Source organism: Juglans microcarpa x Juglans regia, chromosome 6S (assembly GCF_004785595.1).
Source record: "Juglans microcarpa x Juglans regia isolate MS1-56 chromosome 6S, Jm3101_v1.0, whole genome shotgun sequence".
Lineage (NCBI taxonomy): Eukaryota > Viridiplantae > Streptophyta > Magnoliopsida > Fagales > Juglandaceae > Juglans > Juglans microcarpa x Juglans regia.
The window spans coordinates 1,422,133-1,430,187 of record NC_054605.1 but is presented as its reverse complement, the minus strand read 5'-3'; positions in this window follow the sequence as shown (position 1 = coordinate 1,430,187).

Genomic DNA, 8,055 nt, shown 5'->3' with positions numbered 1-8,055 from the left:
ATGGTATTATAACACGAAATTCGACACTATAGTATAAGTCTAGTATAAAAACAAATTAGATATTAATATGGAAGTAAATTAGCAGTGAATGATTTATTTTTCATTTTTAATTTTTTCAAAAAACTGATACTTGAAAGCCTATAAAAAAATCTTTTTTAAATGGGCAAAATATGAAACAAAAAAAAGAAGAAACCAAAGCTGAAAGCTCAAATTCGACTCCACTCCGACAAGTTGAAGTCGGAGTCGGATCGAAACCTACACAAATTAGAGTCGGCAGATTCTCTTCGGAGTCAGATTTAAGAGAATCTACCAACCCCAACTAAGTCAATACTCACCCCTAACTTTCTCCTCTAATGCTATCTCATCTTAGTTCACACCTTAACGCTTCATTTACATTTAGGTTTCTATTTATCACCGATATAATTTTTGAAGTATTTTCTTTGCTCTCATATAGCAACCTAAGCATTTTCTTATTTATTTTAATATTATTATTAGTTTATTGTGTGAGGGGATAAAATACACTAGGCCTAGAATGATTCTCGAGGTTCAGCCCATCAATGGGTCATCACTAGAAGACAAATGAAGAAAGAGGGAAAGGGGACAAGAAGGTAAGGTTGTCAGGAGGCAGAGAGGAGTTAGGAGAAAGTAGAAAAGGGAGAGACAATCAGACATACTAAGCAGACATCCCTCAACACTACTGAGGTATACATAAGTAGAGGGTTAGATAAAAGGGACAGGGAGCCTACGGTCTGAGGGACTTTTCTTTTGACTTCGACTTCTTCTTCAACTTGAGAGCTCCATAGAGAACCTATTCTCCAGCCAGTAGATCTATAGCTCCCATTGTACAGTGATAAATGAGAGGCTATGAGAGACTATAAACAAACATATTATAGTAGAGTCTCCCCTCCCCAAACCCCTTTGGGCATAGGCCTAGTGCCGAACCACGTAAATCTGTGTATTCATCTCTTCTTATTTTCTCTACATTTAATTATTGTTCACTAACACCGTACAGCCCCACCGAACCACTGTTAGGGGCTCTAAACAACACGGATCGAGACCCAGCCCACCTCAGCGCATCCCGAGAATAGATCTTTATTCCCTTCCGGGTTGCACCGTTTGTGGGAGTTAACAGCTACGCCGTCTGTGGGATCAAGATTGTTTTTGTACCGGAAGAGGAAGAATGACGATTTCTCAGGGCACTAAATAATCTCCGAAGGAGCAGATGAAAGTTTTCCAGATAAGTATCTTCAGTCTTTCCACTTTTATTTTTATGAAAAGCACTACTGCAATAAAGGGGCGATTAAAAGTGCACTGCACTTTTTATACATCCAGCATGTAGGGTCGGGGTCCCAAATGCCCCATCCACTTGAGCTTAAATAGCGCCCACCACTCCCTGTGCTTTTAAGTAGATATTAGATTTAAATAAGCAGTGTAAAGACCACTCACGAATATACACTGGGTGCATGCACGTACATAGAGGGAGGGCACTGTACACTTAAGTGCACAGTGCCCATGCATGTTCAAATTGTGCATGGCACACACAGTGCCATGCACAGTGCGCAACGGGTGCACGTCACCGTGCACCTAGGAGCCTCGTGGCACCTCACTGCGAGACCCACTAACCTGTTAGCGGTCACCACATGGATCGCCGACGGTTTCTGTCTCCACCACCGGCTGTCACGACATGGAAGCTATGATCACGTCGGTGCGTGGCTGCACGTCCCCGTGCGCTCAAGGAGCCTATGGCCCACTGTCCGTGGGCTCAGTTGCGGAGACCAGTGGCCACTGTGAGGGCCTCCGACATGTTCTACCACAGCCAAAAAGTTCACTTGCCAGGAAGATAGCGCACGCCGTGCACGGTGGGCCAAGGGTGCACATTCCTCGTGTGCCCCGAAGGGAGCCCCATCTCTCGTGGCTCCAACAAGTCAATAGGCAGCTATCTGCCACCGCTAGGTGTACCTCCGGCTTAGTCTGTCCCGTTCTGAGTGCCTTCAGCACGCCTTGATGCACGACAAGCAACAATGGCCTTAGGCCATGTACTTCGTGCACGTAGCAAGCTCATGGCAAACCGTCATGAGCCTCTTGATCCCGCCAGCGGTCACCACTTGGACCGTCAGCATCCTCTACTGTCTAAAGGGTGGTCCCCGACCACCACGGTTGACCCTGGTGGCCCCTCGGCCATGCACCCAGTGCACTGGACTCCTCGGCTAGCTCACGGCCGAGGTCTCCTCGGCCCTTCACGGCCACTTCACATCAGCCATGCTCAATGGGTAGGACTCCACAGCCACTACACATCGGCAATGCTCAGCGGGCAAGACTCCACAACCACTACACGTCGGCCATGCTTAGTGGGCAGGACTACATGACCATTACATGTCGGCCATGCACCATGGGCAGGGCTCCTCCCCTCCATGGACACGACTAGTTGCTCAGTCTCCTCGGCCATCACGTGATCACAGCCAGTCTCCTCAGCCAATGCCACGGCCAGAGATCTCCTCAAATAGTGACGACTCATCATCCATACTCCACGGTCATGCATGCTCCTCGGTCAAAGATACTCATCAACCGCCTACTCCTCATCTGTTCAGACTCACTTCATCTGTACAGGTTGTAAAAGAAAAAAAAAGAAATGGAAATAAAAATGAGCGAGGAAGATAAGAAATGGCAAACAACAACGAGCAATTTCGGTTGAGTAGTGGGCAAACAACAATAGGCAACAAAATGGAAATGGGAATAAAAATAAGGAGCAAGGAAGATAAGAAATGAGAAACAGCAACGGGCAATTTTGGTCAAGCTGCGGGCAAAAATCAATCGTAGCAACTAAACACTTCGGTTTGTCTTCCTCAAAACTTATGTGAATTCTGTTTTACTAACATAGCTATTTCCTGTGGTGCAAAACACCAGTTGTACGGCCTGAAACAGAATCTCCGTCAACTACTTACCTTCCTTGTGAGCGTCCATAGGCGGGAGCTAATCCAATAACAGACTGCCCGAGCAACATACCTCTCGCGGGAATGAAGGGATTTAATGCCAAGGCTGCTCTAACCCTCCCGCGATGGAGTGTGGGTCCAGCCCTCTTCCCCCCAACGGCCCAAAGGCTTACCTTGACCTCAGCGATGACAAAGTGTGGGTTCAGCACCAGTCTAACCCAAACTTACCCTTCCTTGCGATGTCAACGGGTGGGAGCGGGTCCAGTCCCAAACTGCTCGAACAGCCTACCTCCCCACAAAGGATGATAGGTGAGTAGGCGACTCAACCTCCTAGTTTGGGAGAGCTGGACTTGCCCTCCCAAGGACCCGAAAACTTACCCCAACCTCCATCACAGCGAAGGAGCAGACCAGAAACATCGTTGTCCGAGTTACCTCCCCCATAGGGTACTATAGGGAAAAGATAGGCCTAAAGCTTGCCTTATCCCACTTGTGGCGAAGTGCGGGTTAGTCCTCGGCTACCCGAAGATGAAGACTTACCTTCCTCATGAGTGTCAATAGGCAGGAGTAGGTCCAGTGATAGACTGACCGAACAACATACCTACAGCAGGACCAGAGGGATGAGTGTAATGCCTAAGGTTGCTCTACCCCTCTCGCAATGGAGTGTGGGTCCAGCCCTCCTGGCGGCCCAAAGGCTTACCCCGATCTCCGTTGCGACGAAGTGTGGGTTCAGCACCAGCCTAACCCAAACTTGCCCTTCCCTACGATGTCAACAGGCGGGAGCTGGTCCAGTCCCAAACTGTACGAACACCTTACCTCTTCACGAAGGATGATAGGTGAGCAGGACCAGTCCCCCCTTCCTCAGCGGCTCGAAAACTTACCTCAACCCCCATCACGGCGAAAGAGCGGACCAGCCACATCGCTGTCCTAGTTACCTCCCCCCGTAGGGTACTAAAGGGAAAATATAGGCTTTAATATTTTTTTTACTGCATCCATAGCATTAATATATGAAAAATTCTATATATCATACTACTATCACACTTTCATCTCAATAAATATAATGTGGCACATTTATCACCATTAAATAATCATTTATTACATATTTATTTATCATCTAATGATGATGAATGTGACACATATTACTTAGTATAATTAAAAAAAGATGGGAGTGTGGTGTATAACATTATTTTTACTATATATACTATCGATAAGAGATAAGAAAAAGAAATGGACTAAAATGCATGTTAACTGTTTGAGGTAAAGATTTAAATTGTCCTTAACAATAAAGACCAAGAGGTTTAGGGGCGGATTGTTAGAATGCATCACTAGTTGTGCACCTAGTGATGTCTATTTTTGAAGAGATTGAGTTCTCTCTTTACAGTCTTGGGAGGAGCCAAGACTACAAGAATCGCTAACCCTAAAGCATGAGGCTTAATAACACGTACTAGCCTTGAGGTTAAAATAGGAAAGACGGTAAATGCATAAATGAGATTGAATGAGTTGACATTATTGAACTATATGATAGAGATATTGAGAAATCCAAGGGAAATATTTATACATATTAATGTGACTAAATGTAATTGAATGCGACTTTGAATGTTATTACATAATTAAAAACCTATATTTCTATATGTTTACATACAATATGAATTAAAAGTTCTTATTAAATATTCTACTCATTTTTATTTTAATGTGTGACTATCCCTGGGAACATTTAAAGTGAGATTTAAAAAAGGAAAAAGCTGTTTTGCCGCCTAAAGATTACCGGTCTAGGTGACCGCTTGGAAATTTTTTTTTAATTTTTAATTTTTACTTAGTGATTAAGGAAGTGATTTTAAGTGTATTGGTATATTTTTTATTTTTTAAAAATATTTAAAAATATTAAAAAAGTGAATAGAAAAATAAAATAAAAAAATTACAAAACACACTATTGGTAACAATGAGCGGTCCTACTCAAGCGACAGAGTAGCACCGCTTTTTAAAAAATAAAATGAGTAACATTATGATATCTCTATTTGTTAAAAATTAAGATTACTCTTAACCTTAACCTTAAAAAGACGGGATGATACAGCTAGCATGCCATTAATTGACTCATCAAAAACTTTATTCTTAATATCTCGATACTGATCAAGAACCTATACCCTAGATTTTGGTCCATTAATGAATTCTGTATTTGGAAGGCTCCTTGAGACTAAACACAAGTGCCAGAATAGTTGCAGGACAGGCTAGAGGGAATAGCACCACTTTAGTCGCGTAATCTACAAAATCGACGGCCCCCTAACGAGCCTCCGAGACATCAAACTGTACGAACACCTTACCTCTTCACGAAGGATGATAGGTGAGCAGGACCAGTCCCCCCTTTCTCAGTGGCCCGAAAACTTACCTCAACCCCCATCACGGCGAAAGAGCGGACCAGCCACATCGCTGTCCTAGTTACCTCCCCCGTAGGGTACTAAAGGGAAAATATAGGCCTAAAGGTTGCCTTGTCCCTCCTGGGGAGGAGTGCAAATCAGTCTTCAGATATCCGAAGGCAAAGACTCACCTTCCCCATGACGTTAATGGGCAGGAGCAAGTTCAGTCCCAAATTGCCCGAATAACCTACCTCCTAGAGGGACCAGAAGGGGTGGGCCGAGCCAAAGGCTGCCTTGTCCCTCCCACAAAGGAAAGTGGGTTCAATCTCCGAGTTTCCCAAATACCTACCCCAACCTCATCGAGGTGAAAAGCAGACCAGCCCTACGGCCATCCAAAAACGTTACCTCCTCGAGGGACTAAAGGGGTAGGTTGGCTTAAGGCATCCCGACTTCTCCTCGATGGAGTGCGGGCCGAGCCCTTCGATCACCCGAATGCTACACTAAGGAATGAGGACATCAACAACATGGTAAAAAGAAGACCAACCACATCGCTGTCTGACTACTTACCTCCCCGCGAGACGAAAGGGATGAGTGTTATACCTAAGGTTGTTCTATCCCTTTCGCGGAAGAGTGAGAGTCAGCCTTCGGCTACCCGAAGACAGAATTTCCACCAACGGAATCTCCATTAACAAATCTCCGTCAACAACTTACCTCTCTGTGAGGCAAAAGAGATGAGTGTAATGCCTAAGGTTGCTCTATCCCTCTCAAGGAGTGCGGGTCAACCTTCGGCTACCCGAAGATAGAATCTCCACCAACAGAATCTCCATCAACAACTTACCTCCATGCGAGGCGAAAGGGATGAGTATAATGCCTAAGGCTGCTCTATCCTTCTCGCAGAGAAGTGTGGGTCAGCTTTCGACTACCTGAAGATGAAATCTCCACCAATGGAATCTTCATTGATGGAATCTCCACCAATGGAATATCCACCAACGAAATCTCCACCAACAGAGTCTCCTGTAATGGAACTATCATATCCAACAACAGAATGCCAAACAGATAGAGCCACAAACCTATACCGCACCCCAGCAAGACAACTCAGGTTCGCAAATTTCACACTTATGATTGGAAAATATCTGCACTAACAGGTTTGACTTTTATAGCATCTTCTACTTACCTTCCCATGAAGGTCAACAAGCATGTCCAGTCTTAAGGTAGCTCGACCTGCCTCATGGGGAAGTGCGGGTTTAGTCTTTCGACTGCCCGACATTACTTTTGAGACATCATAACACAGTCGGACATCTTCTACTTACCTTCCCATGAGGATCAATAGGCGGGTCCAGCCTTAGGGTGGCTTGGCCTGCCTCATGATGAAGTGCGGGTTCAGTCTCTAGACTACTCGGCATTACTTTCGAGACAACATAGCTTGGTCATCTTCTACTTACCTTCCTATGATGATCAACATGAGGGTCTAGCCTTAAGACGACTTGGCCTACCTCACGACAAAGTGCGGGTTTAGTTTTTCGACTGCACGATATTACTTTTGAGACAGCATAGCCCGGTCAGACATCTTCTATTTACCTTTCCATGAAGGTCAACAGGCGAGTTCAGCCTTAAGGCGGCCCGGCATGCCTCACAACAAAGTGTGGGTTCAGTCTTTCAACTGCCCGACATTACTTTTGAGACTGCATGTCCACCAGGAAATACTGGGTGTTCGCGCTCATGCCATAATCGTTGCCAGTGGGTTACCTTCAAGAACGAGCCTTTAGGGTTAACATGCCTCCGACCTCCACAACTACCTGAAGTGGACCCAGAGGGTCGACAGGCTCCCTAGCCACTTCGCACGGGTTACAACAAACATACTCTAACATTAATTGCAATTCACATTGAAAAAGGAAAATTAACCAGCATCATCAAAATAAAAATGCTAGGAAAACTTATGCTTTTCAACAAGACTTAGGGTGAGTCCAGTCTTACAAACTGCTCGACTCTTTTTACCATTTTTATAAAAAGTCAATAGGTGGGAAAGTTCAAGGACCGCCCAGCCTCCCAGGTGTCTGAATAGGCAGGCAAGTCACTTGACTGTTTGGCCAACTTTCGTAGCATCTTATGTAGTCGAGCCCATCTCTCGCCATAGCTGAGCTACGTGCTCGCACCCTACACACTCCATACGGTCGAGCTTATCTCTCGTCGTAGCCGAGCTACATGCTCACATCCTATATGTCCATGCAGTCAAGCCTACCTCCCACTTACCTTACCTGCCAGGCTTTGCGCTCACGCTCCATGCGATCGAGATTACCTCCCGCTTACCTCGCCAGCCAAGCTTCATGCTCGCGCTCCATGCCTGCTTATCGCGTTAAGACATGCTTGCACCCTACGTATCTCTATGCGGTCTAACCCATCTCCCACTTAATTCCACGCTCGAAAATCTTTACTGCTTAGAGCAAGAAGAACGGATGACGAGGGCCAGCTCCCGAAATTTATTTCCCCACGGATGGAGGTAAATCAGTTCGATTGCGTATTTTACTTGTGAAGATTCTCAATGTCTTCTTTGGGACAAATTGCTCTTAAGAATCGCGGGCAACTGTGAGGGTGTAAAATACACCAAGCTCAGAATAATTCTCAAGGTTCAGCCCATCAAGGGGCAATCACTAGAAAACAAAGGAAGAAAGGACAAGGGGGCGAGGAGGTAGGGAGGTCAGGAGAAAGTAGGAGAGGGACAGACGGTTAGACATGCCAAGCAGACATCCCTCATCACTACCGATGCGCACTCAACCAGA